General features: G+C 32.1%; 2 long non-coding RNA genes across 3 annotated transcripts; one reads left to right on the forward strand and one right to left on the reverse strand.

Moving 5' to 3' along the window:
• The first annotated feature begins 639 nt into the window (after positions 1-639).
• On the forward strand, positions 640-17,257 carry LOC119493962. Its single transcript, XR_005208062.1, has 4 exons — positions 640-708; positions 1,104-1,282; positions 3,882-3,968; positions 17,122-17,257. It is a non-coding gene; the product is annotated as an uncharacterized LOC119493962 (long non-coding RNA).
• Positions 15,904-24,006, reverse strand: LOC119493963. 2 transcript variants are annotated; one of them, XR_005208064.1, is made up of 3 exons: positions 23,847-24,006; positions 16,487-18,220; positions 15,904-16,203 (listed from the first exon to the last, which is right to left on the reverse strand). It is a non-coding gene; the product is annotated as an uncharacterized LOC119493963 (long non-coding RNA). The 2 variants fall into 2 exon arrangements; XR_005208063.1 differs by having other exon boundaries at positions 16,487-18,345.
• Positions 24,007-24,641: the final 635 nt, after the last annotated feature.

Genomic DNA, 24,641 nt, shown 5'->3' on the forward strand with positions numbered 1-24,641 from the left:
GAGGAAGAACTACTTCCTGCTGCGGAGGAAGACGAAGGACAGCAGAGTAACGAGTCGGCTACGTGAGTAACAAGAATCGACATCAGCTGCTCCTCAGCTCTGAGTGTGTGTGAGTGTGTGTGTGTGAGTGTGTGCGTGTGTGTGTGTGTGTGTGTGTGTGTGTGTGTGTGTGTGTGTCCACCATCTCCATAATGGATTGTGACTGGTTGATTGAAGTTTACTGAGAGCTGCTAATTGGACCAGAATGGAGAAGTGGTTTTGTGTGGAGTGTGTTTCATTTAGTGAGTGTGATCATGTGTGTGTGTGTGTGTGTGTGTGTGTTTGTTTGTGTGTACAGCTAATGGCTTTGTGCACGTGACTCATGCACAGTTTCTCTCCAACAGATGCTGATGATCAGACTGAGGAGGTGCTACAGAACACATCAGTCAAAGTACAGTTGAACACGTATGTTGTGATCAAAGTTAATAAAAGAAGGTGACATTATTCTCGTAAAATTATGTCTTTATTGTGACTATTATGACTTTATAAACAGTAAATTCATCTAAACTGGGTTGAAAAACGATGCCACCTGGTTGCCATGGTGATGAATTACGTCTATTGACCACACCCCCATTCTCTGTTCCAAAAAACAGGAAGTAACACTGGATGGAGGGGGGCTCTAACGCCGGAGGCCGACTCCTCTGAATGGACCTACCTGTGGGCCTGCAGGTGAGTCATTTCCTGCCACAGATCCAGGAGGAGAAACTGATCAGTTTCATACTGACACCAACCTCACCTGGCTAAACACCAGCCTCACCTGGCTAAACACCAGCCTCACCTGGCTAAACTCCAGCCTCACCTGGCTAAACTGCTGTCCCACCCCCCCCTCTCCGCTCCACCAGACTGTTTGTTCTCCGACTGTGTGAAGCCTCCGTAACGAGCGTGGTGGCTATTAGCCAAATGGCTGTAATATTACTCCCCTCAGACTCCACAGTCACTTTGCTCCTCATGTTGGCAATCTGTCTGAATGTGTTCTCTGTTATTGCCTCGGCTCTCTCCTCCGCCAGCAGACCTTATTAAAGACTTTCTGTTTTGTTTTTTTCCTTTCTGTTTTTGCATAGCAGGCGAAAGCCGACACGCTAATATGCTGCTGCAGTTGTTCGGAGCGGCGGCGAGGCGATGAGAGCCGGTAGGTAAAACTTCCTGTTCCGACGGCTCAGGACAACGAGCTCCTCGTGTGTCAAATGTTCAGACATCCTGACAAATACGGAGGCCGGACTCACCGGCACCGGAGGACATGTTGGTATGTCAGCACATCAGCGGTAGGACGGGCATTTACTCAAGTACTCAGTGTTTTACTTCTACTCCACTACATCTATCAGACAGCTTTAGTTACTTTGAAGATCAATGTGTTACATAGAAAGTCATATTTATCTGCAATTAATCTCATGATTCTCCACAGTTAATCGTAATTAATCGTAAACTAATCACACATTTTGTATCTGTTCAAAATGAACCTTAAAGGGAGATTAGTCAAGTATTTAATCCTCTTATCAACATGGGAGTGGGCAAATATGCTGCTTTATGTAAATATATGTATATATTTATTATTGTAAATCAATTAACAACACAAAACAATGACAGATATTGATCCAGAAACCCTCACAGGTACTGCATTTAGTATAAAACAATATGCTCAGATCATAACATGCGCTCGTCTCTCTTAGATGTGCATAAAAGTTAAAATATTCTCAACTTTTCAATGACAGTGAAGCGTTTTGCGCGCTGCTTTTGCGTTGCTGAGTGCCTCACGTTTTTTACGTTCTATGCGTCTTGCGTTTTTGCAGGAGCGCCCTGAGCACCTCGAGTTGAAAAAGATCAACTCGGAGTGGAAAGCTCCCGACGTCATTAGCGTTATTTTATCATTGCGGTGACTTTTGCTGGATACTCTGAGCTTTATGACTTTACCGACTGTAGATACCATGATCTGAACAGAAAACAGCAGGAGGCTAATTAGTGTGGCACTTGAGATTTCAAGGAAGTTGTTTTCATTAATTTAAACTGTACCATTAACTATTAGGTAGCATCGAGTTCATGGTTTGTGCTAAGCTAACGTTAGCACTCATTCGGTGGTGCAACAATTAAGAAAAAAAAAAAAAAGACGCAGCAAACTGCAAAAAACGTTCTGTCTGATCGGGCAACAAAAAGGCAGCAAAAACACGCTGTGATCACGGCCTGATGGTCAGACGTTCTAAACTACAACAACATATTGATCCAGCAGACAACAGATAAGATCAGATGAGGTTAGTTTATATCATAAATAATTAAAAAAATAAATGTTAATTGTTGGGCAGCTCCAGCAGCAGCAGGAGGCTCCAGTCACATGTGAAGGAAAGTGTTAACACAAAGTGTAACATTATAACAACAGCTGCAGAGTTTCAGAGCTCTGCTGTTGTCAGGCCTCAGGTAAAAACCACACACACACACACACACACACACACACACAGCAGCATGCACGTGTACTGTAAAGAGCACAACATGTTATGCAAGGTTAAATTATTCATTGTGAAAATATTTAAAAGAAACAATAAGTGAGATTAAAAACAGGTGCACACATTGTCAACGTTCTCAGTGTTGATAGAAGGAACAAGCTGAGCTTAGACGGCTCCATGTTACAGCAAACAATGTTATCTATTCAGGATCTACTCATGATCTACTCAGGATCTACTCAGGATCTACTCAGGATCTACTCAGGATCTACTCAGGATCTACTCAGGGTCTATTCAGGATCTACTCAGGGTCTACTCAGGATCTACTCAGGATCTACTCAGGATCTACTCAGGGTCTATTCAGGATCTACTCAGGATCTACTCAGGGTCTACTCAGGATCTACTCAGGGACATAAAGTCCACTCAGTAAAAATCCCTGATTTGTAGTTCGTAACATCACAATACTTAATATGTTCCTTAAATTATTAATTTGCCTCCTCAGATGACTAATTTGTTCCCTTCGCGTACTGTAAGTCACGCCTCTTTCACTGCTGTCGGCCTGGATTTAATGATGCCTTCAGGTGCGCTCTTGTTTTTCTATGTTTATGAAAAGAGTCCACTTGACCCAAATTTTCCAACAGCTCCCAGTTCACCAGTTCTAACATACACTGATATTTAAAAAAAAACAATGTTCTCCAGTTATGTGTTTGAATGTTTTAGTAATAATTAATCTTTATTTATTTATTTTTCTGTGAACAAGTTTCTCCTCCGGAGCATGACAATGTTTTAAAAAACAAAATAATTTCTCATGCCTCAAAGCGCTTGAACACAAAAATATTTGTTGAAAATATGACGATACAAGTAAACTAAATGTATTTAAATGTCCTAATAAACTGGAAGGTGCTGTAATCTTAATGATGTGGTGACTAATTCAGGGCCAGTGTGGCTGGTGAGCTAATACAAATAAAAACTATTATCTCCTACCTTGTAACTGATTGCCGACTAAGTTTAAAAATGCAACATAGTCCGTAATTAAGTTAGTTGGTTGTTAAGCTCAGTGTAACTATATTCTGTTTATTATTTTGGCAGTAATAATATGACATAACATCTGCACCAAACCTCACTGAAAACTCAGTGATTTTAGTCCTTATGTAAGTGTTTTTAAACTGCACTTAAGAGTATTTACAGTCATAGTTCAGAGTTAGACTGAAACTTTACAGATTTCTGGAGCGTTGAAATCTATTCTGAGGAGCTCGAGAGGGAGGGCGACACACACACACACACACACACACACACACACGCATACACACACACACACACACACATGCACACACACTGCAAACAGTACAGCTCATATTGTTTCATATCAGCCGAGAGCAGAAAACTAATTTCTCGTCTTTCCTCGGCCAACAGTCACCGGATGGATTCTCTGTGAGGAATTCTGCTGAAGCCTCCGACTCATCTCACTGAAAGAAAAAGAAAACCTGCAAAGTACACAAGGTAAGTTGGGTGTGTGTGTGTGTGTGTGTTGAGACCTGAGGAGGGGGTTCATTTTTAGTGAGGATGTTTTTTTAGAAAGTGGAAGGATTTGACATTTTTAGGTATGAGGACATTCTTTGGAAAGATTAGATTAAATTAGAATAAAAGCTTTATTAATCCCCAAATCAAATCAACTCATACAGACAACGAACAATATAGATATTGCATTCAAAGTACACAACAAAATACAAATACAAAGTACAGCAAATAAAAAAACAACATAGACAACGATTTGAGACATGATTAATTACAGCTGAAAGTGCTAGATCTAAAAAACACATATCTAAAAGTGTTCATTAAATCTGACCACTACTGGAAACAGCCATATTTTTGTAAAGTTAAGATATTTTGGAAACCTTTTGTCATTAAAACGACAAACTATACTATGAATTTCTTTTTTAACATACTATACTGTGAATTTTTTTCATCAAAATATACTATGACTTTTTCAATTTTTTTTCGATTTACTATATTACCTATTTCTTTCGACATACTATACTATGACTTTTTTTTATTTTTTTTTCGACAAACTATACTATAACTTTTTTTCGACTTTTTTTTCGACATGCTATACTATGACTTTTTTTTATTTTTTTTCGACATACTATACTATGACTTCTTTTTTTTGACAAACTATACTATAACTTTTTTTTTCGACATGCTATACTATGACTTTTTTTTCGACATGCTATACTATGAATTTTTTTTTCTTTTTTTCGACAAACTATACCATGACTTTTTTTCGACTTTTTTTTCGACATACTATACTGACTTTTTTCGACTTTTTTTTCAACATGCTATACTATGACTTTTTTTTTGACATACTATACTATGACTTTTTTTCGACTTTTCTTTCAACATGCTATACTATGACTTTTTTTTTAATTTTTTTTCGACAAACTATACTATGAGTTTTTTTCAACTTTTCTTTCAACATGCTATACTATGACTTTTTTTTTGACATACTATACTATGACTTTTTTTTTGACATGCTACACTATGAATTTTTTCGACCTTTTTTTTCGATAAACTATACTATAACTTTTTTTTCAACATACTACACTATGACTTTTTTCTTTTTTTTTCGACAAACTATACTATGACTTTTTTTTTTCCGACAAACTATACTATGACTTTTTTTCGACCAATTTATCGACATACTATACTATGACTTTTTTTTTTTTTTTCGACAAACTATACTATAACTTTTTTTTCGACATGCTATACTATGACTTTTATTCAACTTTTTTTTCGACATACTATACTATGACTTTTTTTTAGACATACTACACTATGGACTTTTTTTTTTTTTTTTTTTCGACAAACTATACTATGACTTTTTTTCAACTTTTTTTTCGACAAACTATACTATAACTTTTTTTTGACATGCAATACTATGACTTTTTTTTCGACTTTTTTTTCGACATGCTATACTATGACTTTTTTATTTTTTTTCGACAAACTATACTATGACTTTTTTCGACTTTTTTTTCGACAAACTATACTATAACTTTTTTTCGACTTTTCTTTCAACATGCTTTACTATGTTTTTTTTTCGACATACTATACTATGACTTTTTTTCGACTTTTCTTTCAACATGCTATACTATGTTTTTTTTTCAACATACTATACTATGACTTTTTTTCGACTTTTTTTTCGACATGCTATACTATGAATTTTTTTTCGACCTTTTTTTCGATAAACTATACTATAACTTTTTTTTCAACATATTATACTATGACTTTTTTTTACTTTTTTTTTCGACAAACTATACTATGACTTTTTTCGACTTTTTTTTCGACATACTATACTATGACTTTTATTCAACTTTTTTTTAGACATACTATACTATAACTTTTTTTTCGACATGCTATACTATGACTTTTATTCAACTTTTTTTTAGACATACTATACTATGACTTTTTTTATTTTTTTTCGACAAACTATACTATGACTTTTTTTATTTTTTTTCGACAAACTATACTATAACTTTTTTTTCGACATGCTATACTATGAATTTTTTTTTCTTTTTTTCGACAAACTATACCATGACTTTTTTTCGACTTTTTTTTCGACATACTATACTGACTTTTTTCGACTTTTTTTTCAACATGCTATACTATGACTTTTTTTTTGACAAACTATACTATGACTTTTTTTCGACTTTTCTTTCAACATGCTATACTATGACTTTTTTTTAAATTTTTTTTCGACAAACTATACTATGAGTTTTTTTCAACTTTTCTTTCAACATGCTATACTATGACTTTTTTTTTGACATACTATACTATGACTTTTTTTTAGACATACTACACTATGGACTTTTTTTTTTTTTTTTTTTTCGACAAACTATACTATGACTTTTTTTCAACTTTTTTTTCGACAAACTATACTATAACTTTTTTTTGACTTTTTTTTCGACAAACTATACTATAACTTTTTTTTGACATGCAATACTATGACTTTTTTTTCGACTTTTTTTTCGACATGCTATATTATGACTTTTTTATTTTTTTTCGACAAACTATACTATGACTTTTTTCGACTTTTTTTTTCGACAAACTATACTATAACTTTTTTTCGACTTTTCTTTCAACATGCTATACTATGTTTTTTTTTCGACATACTATACTATGACTTTTTTTCGACTTTTTTTTCGACATGCTATACTATGAATTTTTTTTCGACCTTTTTTTCGATAAACTATACTATAACTTTTTTTTCAACATACTATACTATGACTTTTTTTTACTTTTTTTTTCGACAAACTATACTATGACTTTTTTCGACTTTTTTTTCGACATACTATACTATGACTTTTTTTTTTTTTTTCGACAAACTATACTATAACTTTTTTTTCGACATGCTATACTATGACTTTTATTCAACTTTTTTTTAGACATACTATACTATGACTTTTTTTTTTTTTTTTTTTCGATAAACTATACTATGACTTTTTTTCGACATACTATACTATGACTTTTTTTCGACTTTTTTTTCGACAAACTATACTATGACTTTTTTTCGACTTTTTTTTCGACAAACTATACTATGACTTTTTTTTCGACCTTTTTTTCGACATACTATACTATGACTTTTTTTTCGACAAACTATACTATAACTTTTTTTTCGACATGCTATACTATGACTTTTATTCAACTTTTTTTTAGACATACTATACTATGACTTTTTTTATTTTTTTTCGACAAACTATACTATGACTTTTTTTATTTTTTTTCGACAAACTATACTATAACTTTTTTTTCGACATGCTATACTATGAATTTTTTTTTCTTTTTTTCGACAAACTATACCATGACTTTTTTTCGACTTTTTTTTCGACATACTATACTGACTTTTTTCGACTTTTTTTTCAACATGCTATACTATGACTTTTTTTTTGACAAACTATACTATGACTTTTTTTCGACTTTTCTTTCAACATGCTATACTATGACTTTTTTTTAAATTTTTTTTCGACAAACTATACTATGAGTTTTTTTCAACTTTTCTTTCAACATGCTATACTATGACTTTTTTTTTGACATACTATACTATGACTTTTTTTTTAGACATACTACACTATGGACTTTTTTTTTTTTTTTTTTTCGACAAACTATACTATGACTTTTTTTCAACTTTTTTTTCGACAAACTATACTATAACTTTTTTTTGACTTTTTTTTCGACAAACTATACTATAACTTTTTTTTGACATGCAATACTATGACTTTTTTTTCGACTTTTTTTTCGACATGCTATACTATGACTTTTTTATTTTTTTTCGACAAACTATACTATGACTTTTTTCGACTTTTTTTTCGACAAACTATACTATAACTTTTTTTCGACTTTTCTTTCAACATGCTATACTATGTTTTTTTTTCGACATACTATACTATGACTTTTTTTCGACTTTTTTTTCGACATGCTATACTATGAATTTTTTTTCGACCTTTTTTTCGATAAACTATACTATAACTTTTTTTTCAACATATTATACTATGACTTTTTTTTACTTTTTTTTTCGACAAACTATACTATGACTTTTTTCGACTTTTTTTTCGACATACTATACTATGACTTTTTTTTTTTTTTCGACAAACTATACTATAACTTTTTTTTCGACATGCTATACTATGACTTTTATTCAACTTTTTTTTAGACATACTATACTATGACTTTTTTTTTTTTTTTTTTCGATAAACTATACTATGACTTTTTTTCGACATACTATACTATGACTTTTTTTCGACTTTTTTTTCGACAAACTATACTATGACTTTTTTTCGACTTTTTTTTCGACAAACTATACTATGACTTTTTTTTCGACCTTTTTTTCGACATACTATACTATGACTTTTTTTTCGACAAACTATACTATGACTTTTTTCGACTTCTTTTTCGACATGCTATACTATGACTTTTTTTTATTTTTTTTCGACAAACTATACTATGACTTTTTTCGACTTTTCTTTCAACATGCTATACTATGTTTTTTTTTTCAACATACTATACTATGACTTTTTTTCGACTTTTTTTTCGACATGCTATACTATGAATTTTTTTTCGACCTTTTTTTCGATAAACTATACTATAACTTTTTTTTCAACATACTATACTATGACTTTTTTTTACTTTTTTTTCTCGACAAACTATACTATGACTTTTTTGGACTTTTTTTTCGACATACTACACTGAATTTTTTTCGACCTTTTTTTCGATAAAATATACTATAACTTTTTTGACTTTTTTTCGACAAACTATACTATGACTTTTTTTTATTTTTTTTCGACATACTATACTATGAGTTTTTTTTAATTTTTTTTCGACAAACTATACTATGAGTTTTTTTCAACTTTTCTTTCAACATGCTATACTATGACTTTTTTTCGACTTTTTTTCCGACATGCTATACTATGACTTTTTTTTCGACATGCTACACTATGAATTTTTTTCTACCTTTTTTTCGATAAACTATACTATAACTTTTTTTTCAACATACTACACTATGACTTTTTACTTTTTTTTTCGACAAACTATACTATGACTTTTTTTTTTTTTTCGACAAACTATACTATAACTTTGTTTTGACATGCTATACTATGACTTTTTTTTCAACCTTTTTTTCGACATACTATACTATGACTTTTTTTTTCTTTTTTTTCGACAAACTATACTATAACTTTTTTTTCGACATGCTATACTATGACTTTTTTTTTCTTTTTTTCGACAAACTATACCATGACTTTTTTTCGACTTTTTTTTCGACATACTATACTATGACTTTTTTTTTAATTTTTTTTCGACAAACTATACTATGACTTTTTTCGACTTTTTTTTCGACATACTATACTATGACTTTTTTTTTTTTTTCGACAAACTATACTATAACTTTTTTTATTTTTTTTCGACATACTATACTATGACTTTTTTTCGACTTTTTTTTTTTTTTTTTCGACAAACTATACCATGACTTTTTTTCGACTTTTTTTTCAACATACTATACTATGACTTTTTTTTAGACATACTATAATATGACTTTTTTTTAATTTTTTTTCGACAAACTATACTATGACTTTTTTTCAACATGCTATACTATGACTTTTTTTCGACATGCTATGAATTTTTTTCTACCTTTTTTTCGATAAACTATACTATAACTTTTTTTTCAACATACTACACTATGACTTTTTTCTTTTTTTTTCGACATACTATACTATGACTTTTTTTTTTTTTTTCGACAAACTATACTATAACTTTTTTTTCGACATGCTATACTATGACTTTTTTTTCGACATACTATACTATGACTTTTTTTTTTTTTTTTTTTCGACAAACTATAATATGACTTTTTTTCGACTTTTTTTTCGACAAACTATACTATAACTTTTTTTTGACATGCTATACTATGACTTTTTTTTCGACCTTTTTTTCGACAAACTATACTATGAGTTTTTTCGACTTTTTTTTCGACATGTTATACTATGACTTTTTTTTACTTTTTTTTCGACAAACTATACTATGACTTTTTTTGACTTTTTTTTCGACATACTATACTATGACTTTTTTTTTTTTTTCGACAAACTATACTATAACTTTTTTTTCGACATGCTATACTATGACTTTTTTTTAGACATACTATACTATGACTTTTTTTTTTTTTTTTTCGACAAACTATACTATGACTTTTTTTCGACTTTTTTTCGACATGCTATACTATGACTTTTTTCGACTTTTTTTTCGACATGCTATACTATGACTTTTTTTTATTTTTTTTCGACATGCTATACTATGACTTTTTTTGACTTTTTTTTCGACATACTATACTATGACTTTTTTTTTTTTTTCGACAAACTATACTATGACTTTTTTTCGACTTTTTTTCGACATACTATACTATGACTTTTTTTCGACTTTTTTTCGACATACTATACTATGACTTTTTTTCGACTTTTTTTTCGACAAACTATACTATAACTTTTTTTTGACATGCTATACTATGACTTTTTTTTCGACCTTTTTTTCGACATACTATACTATGACTTTTTTTTCTTTTTTTTCGACAAACTATACTATGACTTTTTTCGACTTTTTTTTCGACAAACTATACTATGACTTTTTTTCGACTTTTCTTTCAACATGCTATACTATGTTTTTTTTTTCGACATACTATACTATGACTTTTTTTCGACTTTTTTTTCGACATGCTATACTATGAATTTTTTTTCGACCTTTTTTTCGATAAACTATACTATAACTTTTTTTTCAACATATTATACTATGACTTTTTTTTACTTTTTTTTTCGACAAACTATACTATGACTTTTTTCGACTTTTTTTTCGACATGCTATACTATGACTTTTTAAAAAAAAATTTCGACAAACTATACTATGACTTTTTTTCGACTTTTCTTTCAACGTGCTATACTATGAATTTTTTTCGACCTTTTTTTCGATAAAATATACTATAACTTTTTTTTCAACATACTATACTGACTTTTTTTTTTTTTTTTCGACAAAATATAATATGACTTTTTTTCGACATACTATACTATGACTTTTTTTTTTGTTCGACAAACTATACTATGACTTTTTTTCGACTTTTTTTTCGACATACTACACTATGAATTTTTTTCGACCTTTTTTTCGATAAAATATACTATAACTTTTTTTCGACAAACTATACAATTTTTTTTTTCTTTTTTTCGACAAACTATACCATGACTTTTTTTCGACTTTTTTTTCGACATACTATACTATGACTTTTTTTATTTTTTTTCGACAAACTATACTATGACTTTTTTTTATTTTTTTTCGACAAACTATACTATGACTTTTTTTGACTTTTTTTTCGACATACTATACTATGACTTTTTTTTAATTTTTTTTCGACATACTATACTATAACTTTTTTTTAATTTTTTTTCGACATGCTATACTATGACTTTTTTTTTTTTTTTTCGACATACTATACTATGACTTCTTTTTTTCGACAAACTATACTATATCTTTTTTTCAGACTTTTTTTTCGACATGCTATGCTACGACTTTTTTTTCGACATACTATACTGTAACTTTTCTTTCGACATACTATACTGTGACTATTTTTCGACTTTTTTTTCGACATGCTATACTATGACTTTTTCTTTTTTTTCGACAAACTATACTATGACTTTTTTCGACTTTTTTTTCGACAAACTATACTATGACTTTTTTTCGACTTTTCTTTCAACATGCTATACTATGTTTTTTTTTTCGACATACTATACTATGACTTTTTTTCGACTTTTTTTTCGACATGCTATACTATGAATTTTTTTTCGACCTTTTTTTCGATAAACTATACTATAACTTTTTTTTCAACATATTATACTATGACTTTTTTTTACTTTTTTTTTCGACAAACTATACTATGACTTTTTTCGACTTTTTTTTCGACATGCTATACTATGACTTTTTAAAAAAAAATTTCGACAAACTATACTATGACTTTTTTTCGACTTTTCTTTCAACGTGCTATACTATGAATTTTTTTCGACCTTTTTTTCGATAAAATATACTATAACTTTTTTTTCAACATACTATACTGACTTTTTTTTTTTTTTTTAGACAAAATATAATATGACTTTTTTTCGACATACTATACTATGACTTTTTTTTTTGTTCGACAAACTATACTATGACTTTTTTTCGACTTTTTTTTCGACATACTACACTATGAATTTTTTTCGACCTTTTTTTCGATAAAATATACTATAACTTTTTTTCGACAAACTATGCTACGACTTTTTTTTTCTTTTTTTCGACAAACTATACCATGACTTTTTTTCGACTTTTTTTTCGACATACTATACTATGACTTTTTTTATTTTTTTTCGACAAACTATACTATGACTTTTTTTTATTTTTTTTCGACAAACTATACTATGACTTTTTTTGACTTTTTTTTCGACATACTATACTATGAATTTTTTTTCGACCTTTTTTTCGATAAACTATACTATAACTTTTTTTTCAACATATTATACTATGACTTTTTTTTACTTTTTTTTTCGACAAACTATACTATGACTTTTTTCGACTTTTTTTTCGACATGCTATACTATGACTTTTTAAAAAAAAATTTCGACAAACTATACTATGACTTTTTTTCGACTTTTCTTTCAACGTGCTATACTATGAATTTTTTTCGACCTTTTTTTCGATAAAATATACTATAACTTTTTTTTCAACATACTATACTGACTTTTTTTTTTTTTTTTTCGACAAAATATACTATGACTTTTTTTCGACATACTATACTATGACTTTTTTTTTTGTTCGACAAACTATACTATGACTTTTTTTCGACTTTTTTTTCGACATACTACACTATGAATTTTTTTCGACCTTTTTTTCGATAAAATATACTATAACTTTTTTTCGACAAACTATACTACGACTTTTTTTTTCTTTTTTTCGACAAACTATACCATGACTTTTTTTCGACTTTTTTTTCGACATACTATACTATGACTTTTTTTATTTTTTTTCGACAAACTATACTATGACTTTTTTTTATTTTTTTTCGACAAACTATACTATGACTTTTTTTGACTTTTTTTTCGACATACTATACTATGACTTTTTTTTAATTTTTTTTCGACATACTATACTATAACTTTTTTTTAATTTTTTTTCGACATGCTATACTATGACTTTTTTTTTCTTTTTTTCGACATACTATACTATGACTTCTTTTTTTCGACAAACTATACTATATCTTTTTTTCAGACTTTTTTTTCGACATGCTATGCTACGACTTTTTTTTTCGACATACTATACTGTAACTTTTCTTTCGACATACTATACTGTGACTATTTTTCGACTTTTTTTTCGACATGCTATACTATGACTTTTTCTTTTTTTTAGACAAACTATACTATAACTTTTTTTTAGACATACTATACTATGACTTTTTTTTTTTTTTTTTCGACAAACTATACTATGACTTTTTTTCGACTTTTTTTCGACATACTATACTATGACTTTTTTTCGACTTTTTTTTCGACAAACTATACTATAACTTTTTTTTTATTTTTTTCGACATACTATACTATAACTTTTTTTTATTTTTTTTCGACATGCTATACTATGACTTTTTTTATTTTTTTTCGACATACTATACTATGACTTTTTTTTTATTTTTTTTCGACATGCTATACTGTGACTTTTTTTTTTATTTTTTTTGACATACTATACTATGACTTTTTTTCGACATGCTATACTATGACTTTTTTTTTATTTTTTTTCGACATACTATACTATAACTTTTTTTTTATTTTTTTTCGACATGCTATACTATGACTTTTTTTTATTTTTTTTTCGACATACTATACTATGACTTTTTTTTTCATTTTTTTTCGACATACTATACTATGACTTCTTTTTTTCGACAAACTATACTATATCTTTTTTTCAGACTTTTTTTTCGACATGCTATGCTACGACTTTTTTTTCGACATACTATACTGTAACTTTTCTTTCGACATACTATACTGTGACTATTTTTCGACTTTTTTTTCGACATGCTATACTATGACTTTTTCTTTTTTTTAGACAAACTATACTATAACTTTTTTTTCGACATACTATACTATGACTTTTTTTCGACTTTTTTTTGACATGCTTTACTACGACTTTTTTTTCGACACTAATAATAACTTATTTTTCGACTTTTTTTTCGACATGCTATACTATGACTTTTTTTTTTTTTAGACAAACTATACTATAACTTTTTTTTCGACATACTATACTATGACTTTTTTTCGACTTTTTTTTGACATGCTTTACTACGACTTTTTTTTCGACACTAATAATAACTTATTTTTCGACTTATTTTTCGACATGCTATACTATGACTTTTTTTTCGAACCTTTTTTTCGACATGCTATACTGAGACGCTTTTTAAATTTTCGACATACTATACTAAGATGTTTTTTTTTATTTTTCGACATAATATACTTTGACTTTTTTTAAAAATTTGTTTCGACATACAATACTATGACTTTTTTTCGACCTGCTGTATTACGACTTTTTTATTGACATACTATGACATTTTTTGATTTTTTTGACATACTACACTATGACGTTTTTTTAATTTTTCGACACACTATACTAAGATGTTTTTTTTTATTTTTCGACATACTATACCTTGACTTTTTTTTTATTTGTTTCGACATAATATACTATGACTTTTTTTTCATCATGCTATACTATGACATTTTTAGATTTTTTTCGACATAATATACTAAGATGTTTTTTTTTTTTAATTTTGACATACTGTACTATGAATTTTTTTTTTAATTTGTTTCGATATACTATACTATGACGTTTTTTTTCGAAATACTATGAATTTTTTTCAACTTTTTTTCGACATACTATACTATGACTTTTTTTACGACTTTTTTTTCGACATGCTATACTACGGCTTTTATTTCGACATGCTATACCTATGACTTTTTTTCGACTTACTATACTGTAACTTTTTTTTCGACATACTATACTGTGACTATTTTTCGACTTTTTTTTCGACATGCTATACTACGGCTTTTATTTCGACATGCTATACAAAGATATTTTTTTATTTTTTGACTTACTAAACTAACATTTTTTTTTTTTTTTCGACATACTATACTTTGACTTTTTTTAAAAAAAATTTCGACATACTACACTATGACGGTTTTTTTTTTTTTTTTTCGACTTACTATACTATGACTTTTTTTTTATTTTTCGACATACTATACTTTGACTTTCTTTTTAAATTTGTTTCGACATAATATACTATGACTTTTTTTCGACAAACTATACTAAGATGTTTTTTTTTATTTCGACATACTGTACAATTTTTTTTTAAATTTGTTTCGACATACTATACTATGACATTTTTTTTTTTTTCGACATGCTATACTATGACTTTTTTTTCGATAGGCTATACTATGATTTTTTAAATTCTTTTCAACATACTATACCATGACTTTTATTGACATACTATACTATGAGTTTTTATTTTTTTCGACATTCTATAGTATGAATTAAAAAAAATTCCGACATACTAAACTATGACTTTTTTTCTCAACATGCTATACTCTGACTTTTTTTTTGACATGCTAATGATTTTCTTTCTCGACTTACCATGCTATGACGTGTTTTTTAAATTTTTCGATATATTTTATCGAAAAAAGTCATAGTATAACATGTTGAAAAAAAGTCATAGTATAGTATGTCGAACAAAAAAAAGTCATAGTATAGTATGTTGAAAAAAAGTCATAGCATAGTATGAATAGAACAAAACAAATCAGAATCAGAAAAGGAATAAGGTTTATTGTCAAGTCAACTATTAAATCACAAGTAATTTGCCATGAATTTTGGTTAAAACACTACAATAGTCATATTAAGAAGAGATGAAAATACAAGCAAAGTACTGCAAAACTCAAGAACATAAATATGAAATAGAAAAATGAAAATACAAATATGAAAAATGTTCTATAATAATTTCCTAACAAATATTTACAAAATGTCTGCAATATGTAAAATAAAATATTTTTTATAGCGATAGTTTTGTACAGGATGTGCAAAAAGTATGTGTCCACGTTGTGAGGGGTCGGCCACAGTCCTTCCCTTCAATTCTTAGGGTCCTGGAGGCGTAGAGGTCCTAGAGGGGGCAGAGTATTACAGTCAATCACACAAAAAAGACGTTGTATAGTATGTTGAATCAAGTCATAATGTAGTAAGTAGAAAAGAAAGTCGTAGTATACTATGTCGAAAAAAAACCGGAATTGTATAGTATGTAAAAAAAAGTCATAGTATAGTATGTCGAAAAAAAATAAAAAAAAAGTCATAGTATAGCATGTCGAAAAAAAAAGTCATATTATAGCATGTCGAAAAAAAAAGAAAAAAAAAAGTCATAGTATAGTATGTAGAAATAAAAAACTGACCTTTCACGAGATGAAAACTTGAAGCAGAACTATGAGAGGGAGAGAAGAGACGGGGAGACAGAGAGATGCACAGCATTAAGGATTACAATAAGAACCTTAAAAATAATAGAAATATGACTAATAATAACAATAATGATAATAATGAAAATAGTAGCTGTGGACATCAAGCAGAAACACGGCAACAAACAGAAAGAACTAAAACTCAGGGGACAATTACCCAGATGTTAAGTTAGTAACATGCATTTGTTACAACCCGGCTCAAAGGTTGCAACAAAAATGGGAGACCAGACAAGTTTAAAAATAGTAACAGGCATTTATTTAACAAACTAACAATAAATAACTAAATAAACGTGGAAAGTCAGTAATCAGTGATGTGGGCATGTGAAAATGTCTCCCGCAAACAAAACCAAAACAGGTGTGCCAGCCAAGGAAGAGAGCCACATCTGTTGAAAGGTAGAGAGCTTTTATCCCAACCACACCAAGGCCAGGTGTGGCTCATCAGCCTGACGACCCTCTCTCCTGCAAAACAAAGGAGAACCAGCAAAGAGACACAGGACACCTAGTGGAGTGGAGGGGTCGTCACACATTTCTTTTAATATGCTGTGATTATGACTATTGCTCTGATTGTTTTGCAGTGTTCTTGTTGAAGGATCTCTAGAAGGATTTTGTTGGAGAGGAAATCGAACACAACCACCGAAAGCTTTCGCTCTGATGAATGACCTGATGCTCTTCCTTAAGTTAGAAAAGATAAAATATTACGTTAGAGGGTCAACCCAAAAAATCCATACAACATGGGACCCTTTAATATCTTATTTATTTATAGTTAGTCTCTTCTCCAAATTTAGGCAGGCACTGTAATTTAACTTGAACATCCCAAAATGTGTTTATCTTTTCCTATGCAAAATGTTGAATTCATTAATCTGTATGTATGTTTTATTTTAATGTGTTTGCTGGATATATTTTTATTTATTTTATTTTATTTATTCATTTCTTTTTTGTTATTTACATTATTATAATTTTTTTTAAACGTATTACTTAATTTTGAACCATCGTTCTCTGTGTAGATATGTTATTATATGTTTTTTTGTCTAGGCAGTGGGAAAGTGAAAATGCTCTGTGTTAAATATCTGTGAATACTAATGTTTTTCTTAAATAAAAATATTATTAAAATATTCTGGATCAACTGGAAATTATTGGGAGTGTAAGGAATTGTTTTGAGATAGGAAGTGCCTGATTTTTCCATTGTTACGTAGATGAAAGAAGGTGATCCTCGAAGTTTGTTTCATGTGGGAGATAACGGACGTATCCTGATCAAAGATATCTCTGTTATATAGATGGTGGTGCTGGAGGCCGGGGCAATGCCATCTACGTGTATTAACTTCAGTTTTGTATGCGTTTAACATCCGAAAATTACAGGTCACCCAGGTCTTTATGTGCTCAAGGCATGTCATATAAAAAGTCATAGTATAGCATATCGTAAAAAATGTCATAAAACGTGATAGTGGGCCATAAAAATGTTATAAAAAAGTCATAAAAATGTGATATTTGGAATCAAATGGCAAACTTCATTTGGAAACACCAGGCATTCAAACATTCAGTTAAGTTAATATTAAGTTAATATTAAACAATATAAAGATACTTTCCCCATCGTTCGTTAGTTGTCACCGGCAACATGATGGTGGAGGTGCGAGAGGGAGCGTCAGGTTGTGGAGTATTAAACCCCCTGTGGTCCGTCTGGAGGACGAAGCACAAATTAAAAGTCTCGCTAATTAGCGAGCGATAAAAATAGTTGTGGAAACGGTGGGATCTGGATCACAGTTTGCACTTCAGCCTCCGTTCTGACACCACGGAGCTGCAGCCTGCAGTTAGAGAGGAGTCAAAACAAATGAATCCAACGTGTTAGAATAATAAAACACACGCACACATTATGAATATGTTTAATATGAATGTTTATCTAAAACCGTGCTGTGTGATATCTGGGATCTAAACACAGCCTCATCTTCAGGTTTTATAACTTGTTGACAGAAAGAAGGCTGTTTTCCTCTTTTTCTTTTTCTGGATTGGATGAAAGTGTGAAATAAGGTCAGTAAGTCACCCCAGTGTGTTTCATTTACGTCTGTGGGTGCAAAAGAAAAACAAATCGGTTCTAACAAGCAACTCTGACTCATTTCATCAGTCTACCAATAAGGTGGGGTTTGAATTATTCTCATTACTTTTCAGGGGAAAAAAACATTTTTATAAATTACAGAATAGAAATGAAAATTTCTCCTGCCACCAGAGAGAAAAAAAAAACACTTATTTCATCTCACATGTCACATCACACATGGAAATAAAATCACATGAGAACAATATCATAAATCAGGCTAATTTGTGAAACAAAAATTGATGAAATTCTGCACACAGGAATTCAACACAAATTATATCTGATTGAAGAATAATCTCATCTAATTGGCTATTTTTTATCTTGTTTTTACAAAATATTTCAGGATTTTCATGCAGTCTTTTACTCTAACCGACTAATTATACAAAAACAGACACATGCACCATCGAAGTTTGTAGTTTAGGTCGAGCTGGAGCTACAATTACTCATCAACTTACTTATTATTTATCAACCTGGAACATGTTTTGCTGCAATAAAGTCACATTACAGGAAATAAACTGGGAACCAAGTCATGTCAACGGGGCCAAGATTTAAAGGTGCCCTGTGGGGGGGTTTTCCCGTCAGCAAACAAAAGTTCTGTTTATCATCGGCGTTACTCGCCAAAACACGATGTGTGTGTGTGTCCTTTGGCTATAACAAATGCTTTCTTCATAAATCATTTGCAAAGCTGATTTTAAATCCTTCATTGTTTACGTTCATGTTCGCTCGCTTGCAGACTTCTTCACCACCTTCGTTGACACGTTACTACTCAGGCGGTGGGAATCGTGATACGGTGCCACAGTGTAATTAGTCAGAGGGGGGGGATCGTGAGCACCCGCTTTGAATGAATGAGCTAGTTGAATGGGTGCTATCAGTGGTTATCAACCTCATAGAGATGGGTTAGGAGGGGCCTGTTACACCTACTCGTAGGTTCAGAAGGCTGTCATCATCTATTCAAATGGTTAATCACAGATACAAGAAGACGATGTTGACGTGTAGTCGCCATAGTAATAAAGAGGAAGTTAGGTGACGTAGTATAAAGAGCAATAAAGTCCATATGGAGTGGTAGTCGGGGGCGATGGACGGGTCAAACAAACACAGGACCCAGGAGACGCTGACTTATTTTGCCTTTCTTTTTTGTGTTAACTGTTAACTAATAACTTGCGTTAACGCGTTATTATCACATTCCATAAGTAAATAAGAGCAGGTGTGCAAAGCTGCTTTAAAAAGTAGAGATGGCCTATTTGGCCTTGTTTAAAATGGTATTCTAGTGGGAACGAAGGAGTTTTTGTAAGTTCTCTTTTAGTCCAGAGGTGCTCTGCTGCTGCTGCCTGATGGGAGTAGCTAAAAGGAGGTGTGAAGGAGATGTGAAGGAGGTGTGAAGGGTCCTTAGTGATGAAGTCTACCTTTCTTTTTACTGCAGGACTGTAAAGGCCTGAGAGCCGGGCTGAGTGCTGCCGGTGATTTTGATTGCACGCTTGATGATTCTTGTAAGTTGTTTTTTTCTCTGTGAGGAAGTTGTGCCGGGATGCAATATTGAATGTGAGGACTGATTCGATGAGTGACTGTTACATTGCTGTTAAAATGTCCTGTCCAACTTTAAAACCTTTCAGCCTCCTCAGCAGAAACAGGAGCTGTTGGGCCTTTTTATCGCATGTTGAGTTAAGGACAGGTGGTGGTCGATCTCAGTGCTTAAAAAGGTCCAACGTGGCCAGAATTTAAGTTTAAAATATAAAAAAAGAACTAACATTATCAACAGAATGTGAAGGTCACAGTGTTGAAGGTCACAGTGTTGACGTTATGCCAAATGCATGTATTGCGTTGCAGAAATATCTACTGAAATGAGCATGCTAACCTGCTGGCCCTGGCCCGTCCGCTCTCGTATTAGCACTCGTACCTCTGAGAAGGGAAGCGATCCCTCGCCATAATGTGGACACGTACCATAAAGCATGCAACGCTGCGGGAGACGAACTGACCTTCTGTTATCAGTTAGCTCAAATTCATCCAGCGCAAACCCGCTGAGCAAAGCTCCGAGGGTCTGACCTCCTGCTGGATCAGCAAACTTTATGTTGTTGCCGATACGAGGGATAGATCCAGCGCCAGCCCGCTGTGACTCCCAACACTGGGGTTTAGCAGTCTGAATCTGAGTCGCCACAAACGCCAACTGAAGCTCCGTCCCCCGGAGCCGCTGCACGCTCCCTTCACAGCGAAACAAAAACACGAGTTGTTCCTTCGTCTGTGCCACAACCGACCCAAGCCACCAAACAAACTAACAAATGGTACACGGAGCGTACAGCCCCGGTTAGTGTCACAGGAAACACACAGATGGCTGACGTAAACTATAAATCGACGCCTAACGTGAAGATTATAATCCGGGTTAGCAGGGATTATTTTGATGACTGTAGATTGAGATGATATGGGCCCAGTAGTAGAGGTGAAATGCTGCCCTCCAGGTGGCCAGACATCACACATCACACCTTTAAAGATCTCGAGCTGTTCCACCAGCCTGACAGGACCAGAGAGACGGCGTGGAGGTAACTGAGCCTCAAACCGCGAGTCAACACACAACGGAGCGCCGCGCCTAATGAGGATTCACAATCTCAGATCAGCACATTATTAATACTCAGATGAGTCTCAAAACAAGTTGATTTGTGTCATAAACAGCTCAATACTCCCGTCCCATTGGCTGACGTTTCATCTTGATCAAGGCAAATGATTTCCAGGAGTCTGTAATGTGAGTAAATGACTTGTAGATTTTTTTTGCAGCGTTCATCCATCTCTCCTCTCGGGGGGATTTACAGATAAAACATCGTCATCGTCTGCATCAAACTGACTGAAGGGCCTGCAGAGACTTCTTGTCAACAGATTAGGAATCACTCGAAGTGAATTGTCCTCATCATTAATATGTGCATAACACGAACGAGCCGGCACGCCGCCGCCGCTGATGAACAATGAGGCCGTTTCATCTTCAGCTGAGTGCCACTCTGATGAATATTCAGACGAGGGAAACTGGGCTTTAAACGGTACACACTGAGCCTCTTAGCTAAATCAGCACTCGCTCCTTTATTAACATACTGGAATCAGTAATTATGCCCCGTCGCATGTTAGCTTTACACAACACGACTACAAAAGATACAACCGAAGGAGAAGCACTGATGTTCCGTGTGATAAGAACTGCAGAAGCATATTTCCATTTCTATAAGAAGCAGCTGAGAGTGTGTGTGCTCACTGTAAATACACTAGCTCCATCTTTACCAGTATTTATTGTTGAGTGTTAAACCTGCAGTATAGGGTTGTGTTTACACTGCCTGCTCACTGTAATGAAGTTTAGCTCCTGTGGGGAACAGTTCACACAGATTAAAACATGGAAAACAAATTAGAATCGGATAGATTTTGGGCAAAACTCCTGTGTGGAAATCAGGCCTGGAAATAAAACTGCACTATATAAAACCAACGTTGTTCTTTGCTTTTAAATAAAGCATCGTGTATTCAATCCATCACAGATTGATGTTTTTTTGGGGCTGTGGTCGTTTCAATCAAAGAGTGATTTCTCCTTCAAGAAAAGCCTCGAAAAGAAGAAGAAAGTCTGATAAAATAAATATGAATTTGTGCAGCAGAAATATGTTTGGTCTGTTGTGTTTTCCTGTTTATCATCTCACGGCCCTTCAGATGCGTCTTGCGACCCCTTAAGGGAGTCACAAACCCCAGGTTGGGAACCACTGCCATTAGACTAGAACATTACCAAAAGAACACAGAGAAGCTGTTTCAGTGCTCCTCCGTGTTTATCGGTGTGTTTGTGGTCGGTTTAACCCGTAGTCAGAGGTTAGTTTGAACAGTTAACTCCTAATGGAGCCAGAAGCATCAGCACTGTTGCTATGGTTACCTGTACTGACTTAGGATGCTGTCTTAACAGGTAATGGGATGTTTGCGGTGATTTTAAGGTGAAACTTCCCTAGCTGACTGCTGAGATCAACACAATTATTTATTGTATTACAAGTTTTCTGAAACTCTACGTTTAAATATGCAAATTAGGCATTATCTTATTAAATATAAATAATAATACATTTTCAGATCAGAAATGTAAATATTGGATTAGATTCAAAGTTCTTGTTTAATTTTGGTGACGTATTAAAGTCAAAGGTTTTTACTGAGTGAAGTTTGGATATCTCTCACTCTATAAATCAGAAAATACTGTCAACAACCATCAAAAAAATCAATTTTCATCATGTTTTTAGTAATAAAATGTTGTATAAATCAGGCTATGAAGGATATATGAACCCTCTCCTCTGTAAAAACCTTCAGAAGATAGAGAGGAGTGAAACTGGAAGGTTTGGTGGATGTAAGTGAAGTGGAGATTTCTGGCTCAGAGTCCGAGAAATAAATCATTTTGAGAAAACGGACTTTAAAGATAAAGATTGTGAATTAATTGCATTTTGTAAGATAACGACAAGTTAATAGTGTAAACATGTTAACTAATAAATATCCCCATGAAACTTCCCCAGTTGATTACTGACATTAAGACAGTTCTTTTTTTTGTATTACTTTAAACTGCGCTATACTGATATATATATATATATATATACATATATATATATATATATATATATATATATTTATACTGGATATAGCTATCAAGAAACTGGACTGGACAGATAAACTAATATATGTAAAAGTCTGAATGAACAACAGATGAATTAGTAATGTTATTAATATATAAATATGCAGTCCGTCCTAGTTATACACAGAATAAAACCCTCAGGCTTTTACATTCATGTTATTCTTATTTTTACATATCGTCGCTGCACTTCGCTGATTTAAATCCAACGAGGGGGGGGGTTACACTCCACATTTAAAATATCACATAATCACATTATGTAAAACATAAAAAAGGTTATTTATTATTCACGTGACACTCAGATTAAAGTGTTTTGTTGTTTATTATGTGAGACGTGATTTTATACACAAAGCTAATTTCTCATTTTGATAAAAGAATAACTGTTTAAATATTAGAGCGATATCTTTTACAGTGTGCAGCAGACTGCTGCTGAAGATCTGTGGACTGAAGAGATTATCTGGATTTATCAGCTTTGGCCATTTTGCCAGAGATTTTCATTTTTTCTTTTTTTTCGTCAGTTAGATGGAAAACAAACCTGCATGAATAAAACCAAACACCCCCCCACACCCCTCTTTACTAAAGGAAGATGACTGGATCAGATTTACCTTCCTGATAGCAGCAGTAAAGAGGATTTGTTGGAGTGGAGTCCACACGGCGGCTCACATGTGTTCACTGTCATCAGAAACACAGAAAACCTGGAGGTCTCCAAACAAACATCATGAAGCAGGAAGATAAGATGGGAACGCTGCGAGGACAGAGAGCGGAGCGGAGGATTAAACAGATTAAACACTGAAGTCAAACTGTCACAGCTGCATGACGTCTACACACACACACACACACACACAGTCCAAGTTTACACAAAGCACAACAACACAGTCAAATAAAACAATCAAACAATAAAACAACACAGAGATATAAAAATAACCTGAACTGATGATTATTTTACTGCTGCTTTAAAAGGTCAGAAATGAACTTTTAGCCTCTTTTCAGCCAACATGGACAAGAAACCCTTAATATACTCAGAAATAAATGGAACGTCTGTTATGTTACATAAAACAACTACAAAGAGACACAAAGAAACCTGAAATAGACATAAAATAACCACAAAAAGGAGCAAAATGACTACAAAGAGACACAAAATTAACACAAAGAGACACAAAACAACCACAAAGAGACACAAGATGAAACGTTGACGTTGTTTAACGGTGTTTAACGGTGTTTAAAGGAGTTTAACGGTGTTTAACGGCGTTTAACGGCGTTTAACGGTGTTTAAAGGAGTTTAACGGTGTTTAACAGCTCTAAAAGACGAGATGATGGAAGTGGAATCCGTTGTTGATTCCAGGTTCTGGCCATCTGATCACAACGTCTCCCTGTGGAGGTTTTCCTGGACTCTCTAACTG

The sequence above is a fragment of the Sebastes umbrosus genome, chromosome 9, assembly GCF_015220745.1.
Source record: "Sebastes umbrosus isolate fSebUmb1 chromosome 9, fSebUmb1.pri, whole genome shotgun sequence".
In the NCBI taxonomy this organism is placed as follows: domain Eukaryota; kingdom Metazoa; phylum Chordata; class Actinopteri; order Perciformes; family Sebastidae; genus Sebastes; species Sebastes umbrosus.